This window comes from Callospermophilus lateralis, chromosome 5 (assembly GCF_048772815.1).
Source record: "Callospermophilus lateralis isolate mCalLat2 chromosome 5, mCalLat2.hap1, whole genome shotgun sequence".
Taxonomy (NCBI): domain Eukaryota; kingdom Metazoa; phylum Chordata; class Mammalia; order Rodentia; family Sciuridae; genus Callospermophilus; species Callospermophilus lateralis.
Window position 1 is genome coordinate 59,559,068 of NC_135309.1, and position 25,252 is coordinate 59,584,319.

Here is a 25,252-nt window from a genome sequence, read left to right on the forward strand (position 1 = left end):
GCAGCTCAAGGAAAATGGGAACATTTGCAGTAGATAAAGGTATTCTTTGTGGCTAACACATTGTACCTATGTGGAAACTTTCACCTTAGATCACAGGTGCTTCATGAGCACTGAGGCTATGCAGACAGAATGAAGCAAAAAGCAGAACAATGATCCAGAGACCTCAAATACAATATGAGTGTATGGTTGGATATAAAGGCAAGAGACCACTGGGGTCTTCTCCCACTTTGTGAGTCCTGCATGAGTTGTTGGTTGGAATGGCTGGATAATGTTTTCCTTACTCCTCAAGGAATTGGCTAATCCATCCATTCCACTGCATTATGTCAGGGTAAGTTTTGTTCTCTGCTGGCTAAGGAAATAGTTTCTCTTGAGGAACCTGCTATTCATTCGCCTCAGCCTTTGAGAACGAGTGGATATCTTCCTTAAACCAAAGCATGTGCTTTTGTAGGCTGGAAGAAGTTGTCCTCCACAGGAAAAGCACTTATTTCAGGGCCAGAAGTCCTGGAGGAATGGTCTCTGAAGCTGCCTTTGACCCAAGGCCTACACTAGGTGCCAGCTTTTTTCAGTCTGTGTATGGTTCTTTTCCATAGTTCCTACTCTGCCTCTTGTCAGTCTTCACAAAAACCCTTTAAAGACAGTTATTCAGCCAACCTATAAATGTGCCAGCATCCATGGCACCCTTATTTTGACCACATCCCAAGTCTAACACTGTCTTCTCATAGCTTTGTGCAGACTCTATGGCTACCTACTGCACATTAAAAAGAAAATTAATATAGAGGAAAAAAAAAGTGAACTTAAACTAGTCACACAGTTGTTCATTGGTGCTTACTACCCTGCAGACATATAACATTCTTAAATTTTAAAAATTTCTTTTTTTTTTTAGGAATACCAAGTCAATTTGTCTACGATTCAGAAGCAATCTTTCAAAATGGCAATAAACTTAATACAGTTCTTTATAAAATCAAAAGCAGTAACTTCTTTCTGGGAAAAAGCAGAAAGACTAAAAGCTAACAATTTTTTTGACAGATATGAATGTTAGAAAGAAAATAGGGGTCAGTTATTCTTATTAGTCAAAGAGAGAAGACAGTTAAAATTGGCATGAACTTGGTGGGATAAAAGAAAGATCTCTTTATAATAAGTACAAGGAAACTTTGGCATTGCCCTCCTGTACTGTTGGTGATAATTCAGTTATAGTGTGGTCATATTTCTTATTTTGTAATTGTTAATTGGTTAAGGCATAGAGTATTTCTATGAAATTTCTGACTCTTCTCAAGTGTGTGTGAGTGTGTGTGTGTGTGAGTGTGTGTGTGTGTGTGTGTGTGTGTACATGTAAATTAAGAAAAGACAACAGCTGAGACTTGTGTTACTAGCTCCATTCATCTGGGGAAAGTGGAAGTATTACTCTTTCCTTCCACTATCATGAGATAGACGGTCACTTTAAAGATACCTACTTATAGTTTTGTTGTCACTGTGGTCCTATTCTGGGGTTATTGGTGGCTTGTTTGGTTTCCATTTTGGTCATCATGGATTTTCACATTAGTGCCGATGATGAGGGAGAAAAACTAACCAAAAGGAATTGTTCATGTTTCATTGCATTGTTTCTGCCCGTTACCCATTTTAAAACCTTATCTGATTGTACATTATCTTTCATAGTTTGCTTAGACTTCTTTTTCCTCTTGGTCTGGAGAGAAAGAAAGAGAGAGAGGAGGTGTTTCAAGTTAGTTCATCATCTAATGTTGCCTGTGCTCCTGCAGGTGATTTACATGCCACATGGTTTCTATTGTCTGCACAAGTAGGATAACTCAGTGGTAGCTGATCTTCAACAGCTGCTAAACCTCTAGACAGGGCAGAAGAGGCCATTATAACAAGAAAATAACATGTGGCTTTCCAAACTGCATGAACTACATCTATTGTGACTCAATGATTACATATTCATGAAAACTGCAGAACGTAGTCTCCTTTGCTTGCTAAGCACTCACCTTGGCTGAGTCCAAGGCCTGGCAAACAATGCAAAGCTCTGACTCTCTCATTTATTTACCTGGCCAATCAACATGTGCTGCATAATTATAGATTTCTGGTACATGCCATGAGAAGAGAGCTGGGAAGAGACCTACATTTCCAAAAATCTGAATTCCATAATTATTGTACTTTTATTTCATGTTAATGAGCATTTGTTGAATGACCGCTGCTCTAAAATTATTCTAACAAAATTACAATATGAGGATAGGAATTTACTGGTGACAAGGTAAATCTCTGCAAATACCATGAAGTTCTCTCTTCCTTCCATTAAATAGGATATTTTAGTGCGTGTACAACTACTCATAGCAAGATGATAGAATTTTGATGTTTCTATTTCTTCGTAATTCTTCTTAGCAGGGAGTCATTGAAACTCTTCCTATCTTACTTCTGGGAAAAATGAAATCAGAGATGTTAAATGATTTCCCAAGAGGTATTGTTAGTGGCAGAGCCAGGGAGGGCTCCGAGTTCATATTTATTCCACCAGAATACCACACTTGTGAATTTGACTTTAGTGTTACAATGTCAGTAACACCGATGACCAAAAAGGATTGGATATTTAAAACAGTGTCCTTGGCTCTGTTCAAGTTCATCAGGGAATTGGTTCCAGTGCTGGTTAGTACATGCACATACTGTTTCTCTTGCCTTCAGCACTTCTCTCTTCTCTGACCAAAGATCTCTTCATCCTTAAGATTTCTGCTGAACTGGGTGAGCTTGATGGATTCACCAGCTGCTCTTCAACCCTTTTTCTGTGTTCCTGTACAGCAGAAGTTGGAAAGATACTTCTTACAGCTAGAGTTCCAGCTGTGGTTTGGGGGCTTTGCTGATCAGGTGCTTTGACACAAGACTTAAACTCTGAACTTTCAATATGCATATAATAGGAACTAACAAGTGTGATCTGTGGAGAGCTGCAAATGAGGTATATTCCTGTAACCACAGTGGTTGCATTGGCAAGTTGCTTGATTTCCAAGCTTTCTGAATATGGCAGCTCCCCTTGGGGGTACAATTCTGTGGTATTGTTCTAGAACTCATTTCTCTCATTCCCTCAGGTTTAACAGAGACTGCTCCTTCTGAATTTTTGAAGATTTTTGTTAACACCCAATTCCCTGTATTAAATCCCTTTCTACTTAAACTTGCTAGAGTAGATTTTCTGATCTGCAGCTGAGTCCCATCTGATCATCCATCAGCCGGCTGCATCCTGAGTTCTATCATATCGCAGTGCATTTCAATTTCTCCCCCTACCCTCTCTCCCATACCCGGACTACAAGGTTATTCATCTTTTAGTCCTACTATGTCTGGGATAAAGCCTGGAACATAATATTCACTTAAGAGATGTTTGTTTAAAGAAATGGATGAATGATTAAATGCATGGGAGAAAACATCTTGTGATGCTTATCTCAAGGGAGAATGAAAAACTTGTTGAAAATGCAATTTTATTCATAAATATGCCATTAGTGTATTTTATATAATAAAATGTAGAAAGGCACATACTTTTAGCTTGATATTAATCATTACCTCTTACTTAAACAGTCAAATGGAATTTGCTGCTCAGCAGTTAAATATTTTGCTGTCCCCAGAAGATTAGCAATGTGCATTGATGAATGTGAGCCCCACCTCTTGGCTCCTGCCTCTTACCCATTACATTTCTTCCTGTGTAAATTGTGAACAGGTGCTACTAGATGCCTCATTAACTGTGGAGCTATGGAAATCATGTATGATCCCTCACCAGAAAGTAAGCCCTGCATTTTTTAGACACTGCACTGGACCTAAAGCATTGTGATTCGCCTTGTGTTGCCATCGGCAGACGCTGGCTTAAGGTGCCAAGAGCTTGAATTGATGTTATGTCTTATCTTTCCTCTGATTTTCCTTACTTGTCATTATTCAGTCTGCTCTCTATCATTTATCTGTTTCATTTCTCCATTAATATTTATTAAGGGTCTACAGATTGTATTGCAATAATAATACATATTATATTTTTGAAGTCATTTAAAAAGGCTTTCACAATTTGTAACTCATTTAAATCTCACTGAAAATTTAGGAGGTCTGGACAGTAGGCACTGATATTCTCATTCTTGGTGTGGGTTGAGAGGTTTAGAAAAAGTGTCCTGCTGAAAGTCACACAACAGAGCTAGACCTTCTGTTGATATGACTCCAGGTTCAGTGTTTGTTTTAATGCCATATTTTTTTTAATGGTAACAAATGAGACTAAGAGACACAAATAGATAATACCATATTTGTAGGATGTTGCAGTATGAACCAGAATATTATATACCTGTAGACAAAGGGACTGTCTTGAAGAGAGTTTAAATGTCCCCCAATTCAGTTATTAAAGGTATTTCTACTATCAACAAAGATATGTGGTACATCTATATAAAATATCTAAATGGAAAGAACAGGCAAACTTCAGCTGGTGATGATAAATTTCTCTGGCATTAACAAAGCCGTTGCAGCAGCAATCAGAGGAGGTTACATGCTTACAGTGCTCTGACATGGCCTGATGACATAAGGAATAGCGAGTATCATTTCCAAATACGAAAATAGGCAGGAGAGGTGAATTGGGATGGGAAAAACATTCTAGAAACCATATGAAATGGGGATTGAGTTAAGGATATAGGGAGACAGGAGATGGGATGGTATGAATTATTTTCTGTGTGTCACCAGAGAGCAAACTACTATAGCAGAGGGTAAAATTACAAGAAAGTAGAAGAACACATTTCCAGACAATTACAGGAGTCCAGAAATGAGGTGGACTACACCAAAAGGTAATAAGCTATTTGTCATCAGAAGTGTTCAGGAAGATGGCCAACTGTCAAAGCTACAAGAAAGGAGCCACCCAGGTGGGGATATTATATAGGTATCACTGGGTTAGACTGAAGCTGGCTGGGAGCTGTTGGAGCTACAGGCCTCAACCAAGGAGCCTGACTTAGTCGCTCGGGTAGATCTGGGGAACATTTGTTAGATAACCATTGGACCAGGGCAGCTAACTCCACAATAGAGGCCAGAAGAGAAATGAAATTGTCTTTTTATTTATTGCCATTTTATCTAAAACTAAATAAAAATATATGCTTACTAGTATCTGATGTCTAGTGAACCAGATACTAGACCAAGGTACTGCAGCAAAGAGGGACAGAGTCCTCCAGCAACACGAACTGCAGCAACATCTTCATTTGTTCATTCACATTAGTGTGTTTTTATGTCTTATAGTTCAACTGGGCCTTGTTAAAGGTTAAATAGAAAAATTACAAACAGAAGAATCTTTACAATAATTCAAATGAAATGAGGAATCAGCCATGACAATCTCTAGTGTTACAAATAGGTTTGTGGGTTATCTTGGGGTGAAATAATTTAATCATAGTTAAAGTTTGCTTTAACTATGATTAAATTATTTAACTAACATTCTATTGTTTTCTTTTAAGCAAAAAGATACATGCAATTATATTGACCTCCTGCCATGATAAGTAGCTATTGATATTAAGCGTCTTAAAAATTTTTGGAAAAATAAACACATTCAGCAGGTTCCAATTCCATACATATACAGGCCAGACAATGTTCTGTTCTAAATGAGTTAAGCTGTTACTACAACATGCAATGCTAGGAGGTAGGGACCACTGGCTTCATTTTATAGAGAAAGAAACAGAGACCCAGAAAAGTGAAGTTACTTCCTCAATGTCACTCAGTTAATCAATGAAAAAGTAGGCTTTAAGTGAAGGCTTTTCATCAGTCCACTAGTTTACGGTGAGAAATTTCTCTATGGTGAAATCAGTTCCTTTTTGAAAAAAGAAAGAAAGAAAGAGAGAAAAACTTGTGCTACAGAGAAGGCATTTTGGAAATAATGACCAAAAATGTTTCAATCATTAATGTTATTTTTGTTGCCAAAGCTGTATAAGTGTGCAAACTTTAAAAATTGTTGCAAATTTAGAAAACCTACTGAAAGAATTTCAAAACTGATTTTATAATAAAGAGTTTGGGCATATTTGAGGCAGTTATTTATTAAATAAACACAAATATAGAAAATTACAGTTGTTGGCAAAAGCAAATGATAGAGCAGGAAAAATTAATTTTATTAGCAAATTTCAATGAAAACTTTCATATAACTGGTAGATGAAATTAAAAATAAGTGTCATATTTAGGAAGCCAACAATGTATTTTTTTCTAAAATTTGGGTGATCATATCTTTTTAACTTTTATTTACTACTTATTTTAGTTTATTTTATTGGTGAATTATAATTATACATAATAGTGAGATTCCTTATGTCATATTCATACATGCACATAATATAATTTGATCAATCTTGGTCCTTAGTACCTTCCCTTTCCCTCCCTTTCTCTGGTTCCATTGTTCTACTGTTTTGCCTTCTACTATTGTTGTCATTTTAATTTGTGTATATATATATATATATATACACACACACACACAGACACGCACACATTCACACACACAAATATATATATAATTCATTGTGGCATATTTGTATATGGACATATTATAATTTGGTAAATTTCATTTCCCAGTACTTCCCTATGCCCTCCTCTCCTTCCTTCCTCTTCATTCGCTACTCTATTCGTCTCCCTTCTAATTTCGTGGGATTCTCCTCACCTTTTATTAAATATTCATATTCTCTCTCTCTCTCTCTCTCCCTCTCTCTCTCTTCTGCATATGAGAGAAAACATTTGACTCTTGAGTTTCTGAGTCTGGCTTATTTCACTTAGCATGATATTCATTTCTGGTTACACATATTTTTGGGAAACATTTTTCTTATTCATGACAGCAATTAAAGTTGCACAAAACTTTCAATCTCTGTATCACAAAAGTACTAAACCTAGGTTTTTTAAAAATGAAACATTCTATTGCTTAGTCTCAGTAGAGAAATGTTATCAATGGTGGCATCTATTTAGTGAGAGCAAAAAATTTTTCTTCCTTTTAATAAAACAAAAATCATTTTAAATATCTTATCTTCATGTTGTCTTTTACATTTTTTCATTTTATATATTGTATAATAATTATGATGTATTAGTAAACTAGTGTATGCATGCAGCTTATAAGTGAATATATAAAAATAATAGGGTGTCTGCTTCTTAAATATTTTACTAAGATGAGGATATTATCAGCTAAATTTGGAGACTATTAGATGAGACATTCTTTGAGGTCCATCCCTAGTTTGGAGTCTTCAATTCTTAGGTATATCCTTTGCTCTTACCTAAGTAGTGGGGGATAAAATCTAAGTGCTTGGAAGACACTTGCCTCCAAGGCAGGTAGTTCCTCATCAATCGGCTCATTGCCCAAGAACCCATCCAGAAAAGAAAGGAAAGGAAAAAAATCCAAAACAAAACAAAAATGACTAAAGATCCAAATTTCTAAGTGAATCACCTTGATTTAAGACTTGGTGCTATCTGTTTTGTACAACCTCTAATGCACGGTTGATGCTCAATAAATAACAAATTGTGATATTAATAATTAAGAATTGATGTTACTGCTCCTGTGAAATGATTTTTAGAAGAATTATTCCCTCTTCACTCATAAAGAAAAATGAGAGGAAGAGACAGAGCAATAGCTTTTAAGGAAATTTAGTTCCAACTACTTTGTGTATATATGGATCTTTCCCTCCCTATTTGGTAAATTTGATGAATAACTGAGTAAGACAAGACTCAGAGCCAGCCTAGGCTGCTTCCCCTCCACCCGACTCTTTGTCTTCCTATCTTTAGGTAGGAATGTCTAGGATGTTGAATTATATGATTTTAAAGTGCTTGACAAACATTAATTAACTGGAGGTCGTTCTTTGTTTGAAGAGAGTTATGTCTAATTGTGAATATGTCTCCAATTATCTGCTCCTCTTTTTTGACTGTATTATTATCTGAAATGTGCAGTATCTGATTTGCTTGCACATTTAATTTAGTAGACTTTTTGAAATAGGTAGCAGCCATTAAAAAGGGGACATATAGCATCCCAAGTGAGAAAAATCGTAATTGTAAGAGATTTATATGTATACTCATGTATGTGCATATTATATGTATCTACACTGACACATACATTCATGCATCCACACACACTCCGATCCTTCTAGTTGTAACTGTGCTTTTTCTTTAAGCCATCGATTTTGACAGTTTTGGTCACCCACACTGAACCGGACTCCATTCCTTCTGAGTTAGGGTGATTGTTGAGATTGGCTTTTTAATAGCAGAAAATCAGAAAAGCTCTCCAGAAAAGTGAATTAATCCTCCTGAAAAAGCAAATGTAATTAATCATGAGAGAAAACTGGTCATGCATGTCAACAGAGTCCAGGGAATTGTTGAGTGTTATTGATTCATTATCCACCATGGACCCCTCCTCCCACCTCATGCGGGAAGGAGAGGTGACCGTTCGGACGGCAACCATACCTGACATGGGTGCGTGGGCCAGGAGACCAGATGGATTACAAACTGTGAGGGATGCTGGGCTCATGTTTTGGCATAGGCAGTGCACACTATTAATTAGGAGCACAGCTTTGAACAATGTCTTAAATAATTAGTCAGGGCAGGTATGTGCCCGTGCAGGGGCGGATTACAGATTTTTCTGTTGCTTAGAGAATTTTTCTATAGTAACGAAGGAACAAAATGTAAATTAATCCACAACTGCAGGACTTACACTAATTATGTATTTCAAAACAGGCTTCTAAGTAAACCACCTACCAAAACCTTCTAGACATGTCAGTAGCCCATAAATACTGATGTTTATACCACTCTGAGCCTCATGTCCTTGCACTGTTCATGAGCTTTTAGAAGCTGTATCATACTGTGGAGATAATGGTCTTTCATGTCGAATAGAGCTCAATTCAAATCTTGCTTTCATCATTTTACTAGCTATGTTATACATAGCAGTCCTTAAAATCCTCATTGATAATATAAGAATCATAATACCAACTATGGTTAGAATTATGACCCTCTACTAGTCATATTTTAAAGCACTAACTCTAGAACCTTGGATTGTGACTGGATTAGGATACAGCCTTAAAAGAGGTAAAAATTACGTCTTTAGTGAGGTTCTTATTCCAATCAGAATGGTGTCCTTATAAGAACAAAAGAGACATCATCAGAATGGCTGTTTGTAAATCAAGGAGAAAGTCCTAGACAGTTCTTTCCATTATGTTTCTCAGTGAAAACTAATCTTGCTGCCTTGGTCTTGGACTTCTTGCATCCAGAACTGTGAGAAAATAAATTTCTGTTCTTTAAGCCATCAACTCTGTGTATTTTGTTATGACAACCCTAACAAACTTACACTGTACCTGTTATAATAAACTTATTATGCAGATTTGTGAGATAATTTTTGCATAGAAGTCATCCTCTGTTCTCAGTTATTATTGTCATGTAGATAATCAGTAAATATTACCTCTCTCCCCTTCCTCACTGAAGAAGTTCTCATTCCCCAGAATTCCACAGCCATTACCCTTGTGATATCTGTTTGAAACTGGGCTTCAGCCCATATGATTATTTTCTGTGTCCAATGTAATCTCTTTATGGGTTGTTCAGCCACCCTCATTCCTATCCTGGGTTCCTCCTCTGGCTTTTGTCAGTTCTAGCTCACAAAGACAGAGGCCTCTCTAGGATTGGTTGCCTGAATAAGCAAATACACCTTCTTCTGCCCCTTCAAAATATTCTAAGGAAGGACTGTCTGGCATTGTTCAAGGCAGCTCTAAAGAGAAATTGAGAACATCTCATTGTGATACTGATGGTGTTCTGTATTTCTATACTTTCTTCACTGTCACTGGAGATGTGTTTGAATATCTGACAGCTCCACATTTTGCACAAAGTCAAAGTAGGTGCCAGAAACAAACACATCTGTGATGTTCTATTCTGACATTTGACTTTGGAGCCAAGGAAATTAGCACCAACCCACAGTCACAACACTTTTTGCTTTGATCCCAGACAGAAACAGTTGGTGACTCACAGCCCTCAGGTGCAGCCTGTCACTCAGGAAGGCACGAAGACAGCATAGTACATGAAACCTGAGCTGAGATACTGGAGCCATTTTTAAAGATGTTTATGATGTAAGGGATTCTTTAGGAAAGAAATTTAGAAGTATTCTCTTTTATCTATGGATTAAGAAGCTTGTTGACCTCAACCTTTGTATATTCATTAATTTAATAAGTATTTATCATGTGCCTATCAAGTACCAACCACTGAAATGCTACCTGAGGAGCACAGTAGCAGTAATAATAATAACAATAGTAATAGTACTAGTTAAGGTCACTGGTCTATTCCCTTTATGTTTATTTTGGTCTTATTGATAACAGTTGTTGAATATCTGCCATAAAGCAGGAACTGTGCCATGCAGTTTACATGTACTTTATTTTTGAAGTAACTTCATGAGAGAGGTACTCTTATTTCCATTTCACAGATGGGAAAACTGAGATTCAGTTAATTTTCAAGGTGGTGAATATTGAAGCCAGGAATAAAATCCAAGTTTTTCTGATCCTGAAGTCAACTCTTCCTTTATTCATTTGCCCAAGAGATGTTGATAAAGGAATATTCTGTAATAATTGAGATCCTTTCTGTCCTGCACTTGAAAGTCACTCTAAAGAGGAACATTCTTCTCATGAACAATGAATGCTAACTTTATTTAACTGCAAATCATATCTCTGGTGCAATTTCTAGACTATTGCCCTGCATGCCCAAATCTGACCTCTATACTCTGTAACCAGCTTTTCATAGAGCTTTTCCTCCAGGTTGCTGCACTCCACAGTGAGAGGATGTTTATTCTTTTATGCCAGTTGACCTTCATGTGAATGTATTCATTATCATATTCTCCTGGTGCTTTGGGAGTTCAGTGCAAGTTTAGCAGGGAGGGTTGCAGAGCTGGGGCTACAGGATGTGTGAGAGATGTGAAGTGTAGAAGCTTCCAGAATGTGGTGACACTTTGTGTCCTTGTGAGCAGGGATTTTCTGAAGCTCAAGGCTGCTCTCTTCCCAAATCCATCTAATCTCCAGCTGGGTGATGGATTGGATAGAGATGTTAGGGAACAGAGTCAAGCTTCTTTGTGAATTAAAAACAAACAAAAAAAAAAAAAAAAAAAAAAAGAAAGAAAGAAAAAGAAAGAAAAGAAAGAAAGAAAGAAAGAAAAAAGCCTCCATTTTCTTGAAATTTACATCCAACCATGTTTGAGTCTACTCATATGCAGCCCATTTAAATGGAAATATGATTCTCTCTGTGCCACAGTCTGACTGGGCACAAAATAACGGAGCCACCACAAAGCCTTGTAGGTTCAAACAGCAACTCTTTATTCCCAAACTCTCACCGGGACTCTACACACACTTCCGGGGAACACACTCCCTCCACAGGGCTCCGTGCTCCAATTCTCCCGGAACCCCTCGAGAACTCAACTGGGAACTCCAAAGTATCAGGGCCAGGCAGCAGGATCCGCCCTAATCCCAGAGCCGCCCTAATCCTGGAGCAGGGTCAACTTTCAACCATTCCCTCTAGCAAAATGCCAGGCGTCATTCCAACTAAACTGTGGCTCTCAACAGCTCTGTTTAATCCAACTACTACCTAATGCTACTAAAAACTTGTATCTGTATCATGCTGACCATTTACAAAGCACTTTAGCAAACGTCATCTCATTTGGTTATTCCTGTAAACTCTGGGTGGATAATTTTCTTCCTTTTCCTTCTAAAGGATGGGAGGCTCTGATGGTTCAATAATTTGCCCAGGGTCACAGAGACAGGCAGTGGGGGGAATGTCAGGAAGCATACCTCAACTGTGGGTTGAAAAGACAGAGATCCTTTGACCACATAAAGCTGCCTCACTGACAACACACTTATTTACCTGTAGAAACCTGAAAATGCTGGACTCCTGAATCACAGACTATAAGGTCCTTGCTTGGCATCTGGATGGCCATCTTAAGTGACAGCCGCCATTTTAAGGAAAAAGTTTCACTTTCCTGGCCCAAGGCATTTCTGAGAAAGCCTCACCACTTACCAACCCAACCTTTAACTGCCTGCGTTAGGACCCTCCTGGCTCTGATTCCTGAGCCTCTCCCATAAAAGTCCCAGAACTCAAGCCCGTTTCGCCTCTCTCCTATAGACAGAAGGCCTTTATTTGTCAGCTCTGACAAATAAACTCTTATGTGAATCTCTGCCTGGTCTCTGTCTTTCATTTCTCGCTTACCTGTCTCTCATTCCTCGCTTTCCCTTCACAGACCAGTTCAACAATGAAAAAATCTGACCTATGTCTACTGTTTGTGAGTATACACCCTCAGTCTGAAGCCATAATTATGGAAATGCCCTCTAATTCTGCTCTCACTGGAAATGGCTTTCAAGGATTGGTTGTGAACCAGCTCTACCATTTAATGGGTACATTGGTTAATATCAGTCCTCTGACCGACCCTTCAGGTCCCTTTCTACTCTGTGTGTGTGTGCCAGTTGGTTTGGTGATGTTTGCTTTTAGAATACTTATGACTTTGTTTCCTCAGGGGACAGCCCTGAATGACAGGTGTGAGAAGGCTTCTGTTGGGACAGCTCTGAAGTAGCTTTTAGCCTGGGGACCCCTGTGGGATTAGGTGAAGTCACTCTCTGTGTGTCTTTATCAGAGATCCCACTTGCTGGATTCCCTGCCCTTCCCAGTGCTGTCTCCTTTATCCCATTATCAGTGACTTCCAAGAGGACCTCCCCACTAAATCATTTCTACTTGAACCCTCATCTCAAATTCTGGTTCCAGGAACCTGGCTTAAGAGAAAGGGTATCAGGGAGGTATGTTTCAGAATCTTTTGGCTGTTCTAGTTTAGTCTTTATTTTCATATCTTCATTTAAGTAGTTTCAATGTTTATTAGTCATCTGACCTGAAGTTATTTAAAATCTTTGAACCTTTTTTTATGTTTCTAAAATGAGAATAAAGAACATCCACCTCTTAGGGTAACAGTAGGGATTTAATGAGATAAGGTGGGTAAAGCACTTAATACTTATAGGTGGTATTCAGGTATTCTTATCAGTTTTTCTAACAATATTTTGTATGAAAATCTCTTTATGGTGTTCTAGAAAGCACTGCCAGTAGAATGGGTTAAAGTTACTGAGTAATTCTGCAGCAATGCAGCCTTGTATATCTGCAAATTTCATGGACTTAGAGACAAAAGCCGTTTATAGTCATGTAATCCAAGTGTCTCAGGATTTAGCAGCTGCTCCTTGCAAATGCAGTCACATCATATTAAACCCCAAATGTCAATAGCAGTGAGCAAACCCCCATTTGACTGATTACTTGTTGACTCAAGGAAGCCCAATCTTTTACAGAGCATCTACCGAGGGGTGCTAGCATATGTCCACAATTATTCCTTATCACTGTTTGCTGAGCCCAGACTTGTAGCTCTATGTCCCTTTACTTCCCCAGAGGTGCTGATCCAAGCTCTCCAAGCTACTCCATCAGTGCTACTGTTGGTGCTGCTTTTGTGGCTAATGAAGATGGACGTTTCCCTACCTGATGTTTTAAAAAATAGAACAAAACCACTGCACCTCAAGGCTTAATATCCTTGTTGTTGGTTTTATGAGGACAGAGGATCTTTCTTTTTTATTATTTCACACTCGGCTGGGAGTGCCCTGGCAAGGTTGCTTGAGCAACGGCTGATAGAGTTCTTCTCATCTACAGGTGGCAAAGCCAGGGTTTCAAAGAGACTAGGAACAATAATTCGAATGAATGTGTGATTCTAACACTCCTTCCCATTGCCTTTGTTATATATGCATGGATGCAGGTAAAACTGGAAGTCCACCACCCTCCATTGTGTTCAAGGTCATCTCATAGCCACCAAATGAAGTACACTCTCCTTTTTTATGTGTGTATGTGTGTGTGTGTGTGTGTGCACATGTACACATGCAAGCACACATGCAATTGCAAGTGGAGAGGTGGAGATGAAGGAAAAGTTAAAAGGTCCCATGATGAGTTTATCAGAACCAAAAGAGTCACAGAACTGTATTTTCAGTCAACACATAGAACCCCTTTCTCCTCAGGACAGAGGCATGCTATTAATTTCCTTGGGTGTCAAGAGCTTTGAAACCTGCCACCACCCTGTAACCATAATTATTTTCCCCTCCAAATCAAGCCACTGCTGGTCTTATGGCAGAGATACAGCAATTTCTATTTAAAACCATAAGTGACTGCAGCAGCTTCAGCCTGGAAGGAAGTAGCATAATTTCTCTCTGGAGTAAATAGCCTTTTATTTAGCAAAAATGAAGCCCCCAGGGCATGATTTGGAAGGAACATTGGAATAAGGCTATAACTAAGCCAATCAGCACAAAAAGTAAACAAGGATTTTCTGGGGAGAAGAGCAGAGAAAGGAAGGAGCAGGAAAAGCAAGAGGTCAAGCCACAGAGTGGAAGGTTGTCAGTCTGTGGGGAATGCCACAGGTTAGATACTACCAGTGGCAAGAGGATATTCAAAGACAAGGATGTTTATGTTCTGTTGTAAGCTTGTTCTGTGCTGAATAGCCTGCAGCCAGACCTTGTGTGAGTTGTGTTTCAAGGAAAACCAAAGAAATCTCCACGCCAAATTTGAGTAACTAGAATGCAGAGCATGTTGAACAGCAATGGGATAGGCTAGGGACATTTGGAGATCTTACAGAAATATTTAGAAGGAGACTGTATTTCCAGTAACCACCTGGTGGGAGGATGTTGGCCCATTTTATATAATTCTCAGGACAAGATGACCCCAACTGGTGTCTGGATGACAACCTACTCCCTTGTAATCTTTCAATTCCCTTCTAAACTGTGTAAATATACATCCCATGTGGCTGTATATGTCTGAATCCCAGCACAGTTTTAGTTTCCCTCCACTAAGGACACTCCTCAGACCAATGGAAATCACTGGTTGCAAATGGATAAATGAGAGGAAGAGTGTGTGCAATAGACAGGTGGAGAAACAGAATTTGGGGTGTACCATGAAACAATTTTATTTGTTTCTCTCAACCCTCAGATAAAAATTTTAGGTTGCCAATATAATCTTTATTTAGCAAGTCCAGCCTACAAAAAGTCAAATTCCAAAGTGAATTTAAAATCAAATCTCCCCTCTCCCGTTAAGCCTTGTCCCTCCTGGGGAAGGAGAGGACAGCCATGGAGGCAGAAAGCATGGAGTCAGTGCGGCTCCTCCTCCTCCTCCTCCTCCTCCTCCTCCTCCTCCTCCTCCTCCTCCTCCTCCTCCTCCTCTGTCTGCTTCCAACCTTGCCAACCTGGAATAGAGTAGGGAAGAAGGAGAGTTAAAAAGAGGAGCAGGACAATATTCTCCTGACTGAAACTATTTGGAGTTGGGTTTGTGGTCTGTGGGCCTGACAGGTGATTGGTGAAGGCGTCTCTATTGATTCCTGCACCCCCAGATCTGGCAATATTCTTAGATTCTTTCCCCTAAGGTCTGTTTGTCCCTCTGGGAAATCTGATTGGGCAGGACTGAAAATTACCCACATTAATTCTTCCCTAGGCAAGCTACTTCAACCTGTGGGAAACACTCATTTTTCCCCTTGATAAACTCTGAAAGTATAGGCTGCTCAGCATAGCCACATATTTTTTGACTTATTCATCAACCCACTTAAATTTTTTAACGACACTAGCCCTTGTGCTAGTCATGCATTGAAATTCTGGTCATTAGACTTGAGATTAGGAACAGGTTCCACCCACCCTGCCATACTGGGTGAGAGAGGCATGACTCACAGAGCATCATTTTCTTCAGACAAAACCTCTTTCTTCAAAGACCTCTTTCTGAAACTAGGTGTTTTCACGACCTCCATATCAGTGAAAAGTCTAAGAGATGTCTCACCAATTCTTGTTACCAACTCTAAAGTTTTGCGTGGAAATAAAGGCATTTGGATTGTAACATTTATCAACTCTATGCTTTAGCGGAGATGTTTACTCAGAAGTCCCATGGATCCTCTTTATAGTGTGACTTTCACTAGGGCCACCCACATGGTAATCTATGTCTGAATTCCAATAGTATGATAGCTCAAATCTTTTTGTTTCTGGGGAACCTCTTCATTTCCAATGATAATGAGTGGGTACCAGTGGTAAAGGGGAGGGAGCCTATTTCTTTAGGCCATTCCCTAAATGCACTTAAGATAAAATGCTTGCCTCATCTTGGCTGTCTGTTATAATTAAGAAATGTCCAATGGATTCTTCTTTTTGACTCTTGGTGGAAAGACAGAACTGGGGCAAGGATGGTTTTTCTCAGACTATTTTTTAAAATCCAATGTGAACTACAGTATCATGAACCTTTTGTATTGGCAACTAGCAGACTTTGGAGAAATATTGTAAGTCTATTAAGCATAGAGTTAGATAGAAAATGATTTTCACCAGCCTCTTACTCTTTTTACCATCTTACCTGGAAAATAATCCTGATTCTCATTTATACTGATCTTTTCTTGTACAATGTAGTGGCCTTTATTTGGAAGTTTGAAATTCAGTATGATGATTGGCTTAGAAGTTATGTTCTGAAGAGTGTAAAAGTTAGGTCAAATTTCAGATTTATTTTGTGATACATGCAGATTTGGTTGTTGATGTTGGTTGCTTTACATTCCAAGAGCTATGAAAGGTACATTTAGAAACAAGTCCTATGATTTTGACAATATGTATTATTTTCTTCTAAGTGGGCCCACTGGGTTGATACTAGTGGAGAAGGAGTGTGTGTGTGTGTGTGTGTGTGTGTGTGTGTGTGTGTGAGTATATACACCATTCATTCAACCAAGTCCAATGAAATAATACAGAGAAGGAAAAAGAGGTGGCCACAAGGGAAAATAAATGAAACATGAGCACAGATAACCTCCTGCCCTGTTCAGCTATGCTAATTAGCAATGAGAAAAACATTCCTTTTTTATTCTTTTCAGTGTTAGGGCTCAAACCCAGGTTTTCCCTCATGGTAGGCAACTGCTTTCCTACTGAGCTACCTCCCTAGCCCGCAGTCCTTTTTTAAAAAAGATCAGGCAGTCGCAGCGTAGTTTAGTAAAACAAACACCTCCCTACAACTTACTGAGTCTGAATCCCTACCTGCTAGCTTTACCTACACTTGCTATCAGCCATATGACCCTAGATAATTTGCATCTCTCTAAGCCTTGGGTTTCTGAATCTGTATTTTATAATGGAAATAAACCTACCTAATATGTTTGACTCTCATTTAAAGAATATGCTATTCATGAAACTGCTATATAAAGTATGTACACAGTGGGACTACAGGGTGCTAAGGCCAGGTGACAGTTGAGATCCCTGGGGGCATGGAAATCACTGGCATTTCAGGGTCCTCTGTTAGGTTTTCAGTTTCAGTGTATGTATGTACCCACTGGCTGTATTGACACAGCATAAAGCTAAGGGCAGATTTGACAATGATTTGTTTAGTTTGATTGATGTGGACTACAAAACTGGGCCATTCAGTTGGCAAAATATCTAGGCTGTAATGATCTGATATTGGCTGTCCACATTCATCAAACTAAATGGATAATTAGCAAAACACCATTTGACTTTGTGATGTATAGACAGTAATTGTGGCTCTTTCTCGATTAAAAATCTCATTTAAAGTCGTGACTTTGGTTGTCACATCTGTGCAGATGATTTCAACATTTGTTTGTACCTCCAGCTTTGATTTTTTTTCTGAAAAAAATGATTTTTCCAATAGTCACTAGGCATTTTCTATAGCCTCTCCCATGTACATTTTTCCCTCCCAGGTAATTCATTCCCTAATTTTCATTTTTCATCCCAATCAGCCAGCTTCAGACTCTGAGGGTGAACCTCAACTCCTACCTCCTTCCCATCTTCCACAGTCCAGCAGATGCCAAATCCTAGCAATTCTATCTACAAAACATCTTTGGAATCTTCCTCCTCCCATCTAATTTTACTGATCTGCTATCCTACCACTTAATCAAGGCCCAGCCTATGATTACAAAAACCCTATAATTGGCTGGTGTTTTCCAGTGTTGCCTCAGTCTAACCCTCCTATACATCAGTGCTCTCGTTATTTTGCTCTCCCTCTGATCACACATCCCTTGGAGGATTCTTACTGTCTTATTTTCCCTCAGGCAGTCTCGGCATTGCAAGGCTTGTCTCTAAACATCTTTCCCATTTTATCTTCTCTCATTCTCCTGCATGCACACTACTGAGCGCTCTAATCCTTGGTACCCTGCATTTACCAACTTCCTCGTAGATACTGTCCTATACTCACTCAGTTCTCTCCTTTGGCAATTTTCTCCTCTTCATTGTGGTCTTCAAATCCCACTCCCACCCCCATCTATTCTCACTGTACTTCTTTAGATTTCTGCTTGGAAAAAAAAATCTCTCCCTAATCTGTACTTCACTCACCTTGGTAAGATTTTTCTCTATTTACTCCTCTCTAGACAATAAGTTCCTTTAGGGCAATATTTGTATAGAATCAACTCTGTATTCCACAGGATCCACACATCTTGCATATAATAGTTGTTCTTTAAGTAACTGTTGAGTAAATAAATACTATAAAGAAAAAAGAGCTTTCTAGTGTGTTTGTTTCCCATTTGCTCATGTGGGATACGACTTCTTATTTGATTATGTAAACTCATATGATGGATTGTTTTCCTTCAAGAACATGCAACATGCTCCTGTGGCTTCCTTCTCTCTAATAATGTTGGTCTTTTACCAGTGTTTGTGGCACTAATTACAGGGAGGAGGAAAGGAAATTCTGGAAAGTAGTTCACTGAAGAGGAAATGAACATGCAAATTCTATCTATAAATGGAAAATAATAGGTTTGCCAGGAAGGACATTATGAAAGGCAATATTCCTCTAGGGCAGTGTTGTTTCTAAAAGGATTGCTTTTTAAAATTTTTGTAAGAGTAACAACTCAGAATTTTTAAAGGAGAAACTGAAATTGTAAGAACTGAAGAAATCCTTGTGAAATTGGGCCAGGCTTTTCCTAGAATTTTGTACCCCATTGGATTTGATGAGATTAGACAAGAGAGGTAAGACTGACTGCTGGACTGGAGAAAAGGACTAATAGAGACAAATTACAGGAATGCAATGGTTTCACCCCAAGGATAGATGGATGATGTTTCAAAGACCACTATGTCATACAGATGGTGAAGTACTCTGCCTTCCCCATCTACCAGGTACATTGAAAGAATAAGGCCAAACTGAAGCAGTGCTTGGGAAAGAAGTGTGGGATTTCAGAGATTTGACCATACGCCATTCAGCTGAAGGACCATGTAGGAGAGTATTCATCCATTGCCCATTGTACAACATCAGAGTGTTTTGTCCATATCTTGACACCACCACTTAATTATGGGTTTATATATTCATCTCACCATTTAGATTGTGAGTTCCTCAAGCTCAGGGAGCTCTCTTAATTTTTATATACTCAAGTCTTCACAGTTTCTAAAACATATAAAATGGTAGTAAAAGGTAGTATTGCTATTATAAATCATGATTAACACAAATAAATTTGTATTGAATGAATATTAAGTTCTCAAGGACATTGGAAAAAGGAGAGATTGAAGTGAACTATGTAAAAACAGCACAAATGAGGCAGATTATCTGGTGTATTAGCCATGATAAAAGACCCCTAATCTAGATCTTTTCACTTAAAAAGAACAACACCCAAACTCTTTGAAATTTGAACTAGCCAGAGTATCTACCCATATTGATCAGATAATATGTATAACTCACCCTTCTTCATGTTATTGCTGTGTAATTACAATCTTTGCATCACACCTATAATTATCCTCTCCCAGAACCATATTATAACTGCCTTAAGAGTCTTTCAAATGCAGAAAAGAGAAGTTATTATATGGGAAAGAAAAATGTCTTCATTAAAGGTTAAAAGACAGGATTAGTTGGATATGTTTGTGTCTTCAGCAAATTTCATGCCCCCTTTACATCTGTACTTTGGAGTAAATATGATATACACTTAGCAAAAAAAAAAAAATAGTAAAAAAAATGACAGAATGAGAAAAAATGTACAGGCCTGGCATTCTTATGTTTTCTTGATGTGTTTTCTGCAGATTTATTGCTGATAGATGTCTACTTTCTTCATCAGAAAGAGGCAATGAACTATCACTGTAGCCTTTCTTATTGGCTCTTAATCTAGTATAACATATGTCATTTTGGAAAATCACAATTTTTATTAAAAAAATGTCTTATGTTTTATTTATCTAGTTCTGTCTTGATCCTAATATGACGCATACTAAGGTGGTAATTAGCTCTGATGCCCATTAATATGACCATTATGAATGCAAAATACTCAGAATTTCATAGCTGTGCCCTCTACTTGAATATGTCATTATCTGTGTGTTTTGTTGCATGTGTGTAGTGCCTTGGAGGAGTGCTGTTCAGATTTCCCTTTCAGAGAACTTGCTATGGGAGTACAGTTGTTATGCACTGCTGCTCTACCTTCTGATATGCCCCAGAGCTCACACAGAGGTCATGCTCCCAGCCAATGAACTGAGCATTGCAGAGCCACTGGAACAGATACGTTCTTGACTCCTCTCATGGGCAGCCTCTGCATAGGGTCTCCATGTTGACCTGGCTGAAAAATGCTCAGAACTGCACTTCACCCTGAGGCTCTTCTTTCCTCATCCTTATCCACAGATGTCAGACATCCACTGCCGTCTGCACATTTGCTCTACTCATTGCAACCTTATCCTTAATAGGCATGTTTGCTGATAAATCTCTTGCATATCTAATCCCGTTTTGATGTCTGCTTTTTATAAGAATCAAAATGATAGGTGATATCAGTAGTGGTCTAAGAAAATAGTTATAATACAAGATTTGGGGACCACTCACTACCTGGTTGGCAAAAGGACTCCATCCTGAAAGGAAAGTAGGATGTGGATAGTTCCTGTCATAGATGGTGAGCCAGTTGCTGAAAATGTTTTACTCATAATAGCATGAAAATGTCCAGGTAGAGAGGAACCTTTACCATTGTGATAATTCAGGTATTTGAAAGAAATGGGGGGATAATGCCTATCAAGGCTGCAAGGTTGGCTGGTTATTACTATATTGTAGTGAGGTAAGGGACACAAGAAGAAAAAAAAAACTGAGGTGGATAAGGAACAACTAACTAAAGGCTAAATATGAGTGCTGAAAGCCTTGGATGCCTTACAAAAAGGCCCTTATTCCCTGGTAGATCAGACACAGCTGAGAAGCAGAATCTTACTGTAATGAAATACAACAGTTTGGGATACAATTAAGTGCTCAGCAAAGGCAGGTCTGTTACACTAACTTTAGAGCCTTGACTGGAAAAACCTGGGAACCTGAGATATGAGATGGAAACATCAGCATGAACCTTCCTGAGGATGGTAACTCTGCAGAAATTTTGAATCCTTAGAACCTATGCCATTGGCCCACCACTTCTTAGTAAAACTAGCATTTCTTCCATGAGAGAAGAAACTGAAAAGCATAGGATCTCCCTCAGGAATTTTCCCCATCTCCTCTCCTGGCTATTAGATCCACAGCTTGGGTTAAGCCTGGTTGGTGACATGCTAGACCTAATAAGGGAGGAAAGAGATTATGCCCTGAAGGATTAGTAAGCATTAGCTGTCCTGTGCCATAGGATCCAGGGGAGATTCTCTGGAATTGGATTCTGAGGGACCTTTATTAAGGTGGCCAAACACAAGACTGGATTTTAAGAATTCATTGTTCAGGGTATGGAATTTAATACCTTGGTAATAATTTCAGGAGTTGGGGCAAAATTGCTCCCAGGGAGACTCTTAGACATCTGAAGAAAGGTATCACCCATGAGGAGGAAAAATGGAAAGACCCAAGTCTCTCTGGAAGCTAGTAGAGGAAGAAGAAATAAAAAGCCTTAGGGAAGTGGGCAAAATGGATAGGACATGTGAGGCCAAGAGATCTACCAAAGGACTGTGTTTTTGTGTGTGTGTGTTCCAAGGAGGTTTATTAGTAACCACACTAGGCAGCTCTGGGTCCTTGCCCAGAACAAGGGGCTGAGAACATCCAGACAGGGAAGTGGGGCCACCAGAGCCAAAAGGCCTGGCTCCCATGGAAATGGCCATGTTCCTGCTTCAAGCACACAGAATTCTCCCTCCTGTGCCCTCTAAGTGTCCTCCTGAGGAGGCGGGGAAGTCAGGCGCCTTCTCCACAGAAAGCCAGCTCCCTCAAGGTTCTCTAATTTGCCTGACAACCACCCGCCCTCGCCCCAAGAAATCTGGACAGGCCCTGTCTGCTCCCCCACCTTGGTCAGGGTTGGGACCCCCACATCCTGCAGAGCCAACCCCATGCCCAGCCCAGCACGTCCAGCTCACTAAAGTCTTGAGTGGACAAATTTCAGCAGGTTGGCCATCTGCTCCTCCAGGTGCTGCTCATCTCCGTGGTTCTCGGTGACCCAGTCAAAGTCCCGAAAGTCGTCCAGGCCGCATTCTGACTCAGCGTCATCCACCCCTGGCGTGAACACCCAGCCCCGCTGCTGCGGGCTCTGCTCCAAGGCAAACACGCGGACCGTCTGCATGGCAGCCCCATAGGCCTCCCGAAACCACTGGATGTCAGACACCCTCCGTGTGTCACTCACCAGCCAGATGGGCTGGGCGACGCCTTCTACGGTCTTCCTGCAGAAAAAGCCCGGGGTCGGCCCGACGCTTCTCCTCCCCCCAGCGGATCATGTCCCTCCGATAAGCCTCCTTGTAGGTGCTGGCGTCCAGAAGTTTCTGGAAGTCCAAGCCGTGCTCCTGAGCATACTGCTCCTTGAGTGGACCAGAGAGCCGGAGAATAGCACAGATGTCAGCTCCAAGTCTGCTCTGCAGCGCCTCGGTCACGAAGTCCTTCCCGGATTTTCTCTTCCTGCTAAACAGCAGCACCAGTCACAGGGCGCCTCCCTGCGGGGCCATGAGGCCACTCGGCTTTCCTATCCCTATCGCGGACCCCCAAAGGATTGTGTTTTATGGGAGGGTCTAGATAATACACCACTTATAAGGCCATCAGGAATGTGCCAATAAAATGGCACCAGCATCCCTAAGCCCAGTGGAGCCTCTCCTCAGCAGGGCTAATGTTGATCGCAAGTCATCAGAGCTGACTTCATTAACAACCATGGGAATAATCCCACCCTTTTCCACAGTAATAGAGGACAGGTGTTGACATCTAACTGACTGAAGCTAGGAGGTCATAATTACTATTATGACCAAAAGGTTTGAGGGGCAGCCCAGGGGGTTTGACCTATAAGCAGTTGTGAGGTTACTAAAACAAAAGATCTCTATAGGCAACTTAGACCGTCAGCCAACAAGGGTACTGCTGACTATCTACAACCAGGAAACAGGAATGGAAGAGCAGGAGCTTGAATCCCTTGTTCTATTCCAATCTGGCTTGGATTTTAGCCTATTTTAGAGCTCCTACCTATTGACTGAAGGATGGCTGGTCTTCTAGAGAGAAGGACTTTATAATACTGCAGCAAGAATATGCTGTGATGACTCTTTGAGTGATTGCATTCTGGAGAAAGGGATTCTTAGACATTTTGAGATCTATTGTGTATAGGTCTGAATTGACACCTGGAGCCCCAAGCACCAACTTGACTGCCTTTATTAGAGTTGGGGCTACATGGGTCAGAAAAATAAATGGAGTCTTGGCTAATATCTGGCTTCTAGGAGGCACAAAGTTCTGTAGATATGCCCAGATAATTTCTCTGATGTCTGAATCCATTATTGGAACTGATATACTTAGAAGTGGGAGTAACCCCACACTAGATCCTTAGCTATGGGAAAGGTCAAGTGGAAGCTCCTGAATCTCCCAATCCTCTATGGCCAAGAGTATAAATAAATCCTGGGGGAAGGGAGGGGATTAATAACCACTGTTAAAGACCTGAAGGCTGTGGGAGTGGTTACACTTTATCAGATCTCTATTTAAAATAGACTAGCCTGGGTCCTACCCAAACTGAATGGACACTAAAGAAAGATTGTAAACTAGCAAAAATTCAATCAAATGGTAATCCAAATTGCTGTCATTGTTCTGGATATGTTTTCAGGAAAATTTTATTAGAGTTCTACTAGTCAGGGTACCCTCTAAAGTAAAAGACAAGTCATCACATCTTATGTCCCTTACCATAAAGAAGCATAGAATCTGTTTGGGCTCCAGAAGCAGCACAATCCACAGGAACCTTACTTTGTCCCATATCCCATGTCAGCAGGTCTCGACTACAATGCAAACAGCTCTATTGCCAGGCTACATGATCCAGCTACAGAAGCTAGAGGTGTTGATGGTGGGAACAAATTCATGTGGGATTTATAATGCAGGCCTGGAGTTTCAGAACAAAGCCTCATTATCCCCAGCAGAGAACTTCACAGCTGTTTAAGAATCAATTCCTGATATATTTTAGGGCTCTGATAGAAATGGGATGCTTGAGTATGTGGTACCAAGTAACCATGCACCATAAAGTAATAGAGAACTAGCAACAGTACATCTTAAGTCGGAAATGGTGCCTCTAGGATTAAGCCCAAGCAAATCAGGAGGAATGAATAAACTGCATGAATAGTGTTGGTCCATATCTCCTGTCACTTACCAGTTTCACCTAAGCCATCTCTCAGCTCACATTTATGTCAAAGAAGATAAAAAAAAATCTCCAAACTTGTTTTACAGATGAATAAGTCCAGTCTATTAGTGTAAACCATATATAGACAGTGTCTGTGTTACAATTTCTTTAAGATTTAGCTTTGAAAGACATCCATGAATGGAACTCTTGCTAACAAGTAAAGCTATAAGTGGTACATCCAGTCATTCACTGTGTGTGAAGTAAGAGTAACTAATGATCTGGTCAGCTGGTCAGGGGCATAAAAGGAAAACACTGGGAAATTGAAGATATCCATAGGCCTGAAGTAGACACATGTGTATGGACATATTGGAATGGACCTCAAGTGTGGAGACCTCTATATGGTACCATGTTCTCTTGGCAACTTACCTGCTTGTAAGATCCAAACTTCATACAAAAGCTGGGATCTTATAACCAGGTAAGACACCAAGACCAGCCGAAGTAATAACTGAGAGTAAGGTGAAGTCTGAATGAAGAGTGGAGGGATCAAGGTGGTACTGGTTGTAGTTTCAAGATCAAATGCAGCCTTAGTATTAACCTCCTTCTAAGTCAGAATGAAGAGTCAAGGGATCAAGGTGGTACTGGTTGTAGTTTCAAGATCAAATGCAGCCTTAGTATTAACCTCCTCCTTCTAAGTTTCCCCTCAGGGAAAAAGGCCCATGGACAATGGGGGACTGTCCCAGTACAGAATTGTCTCAAAGCTTCATTTTTGTTTTCATTGTTTATTGTCACAGAGTTTTATTTCTTTGCTAGCATTTTCCT

At 39.8% G+C, this 25,252-nt stretch overlaps 1 pseudogene; it reads right to left on the reverse strand.

Moving 5' to 3' along the window:
- Positions 1–22,222: 22,222 nt before the first annotated feature.
- On the reverse strand, positions 22,223–22,802 carry LOC143399189 (phosphomevalonate kinase pseudogene; annotated as a pseudogene).
- Between the last annotated feature and the right edge of the window lie 2,450 nt (positions 22,803–25,252).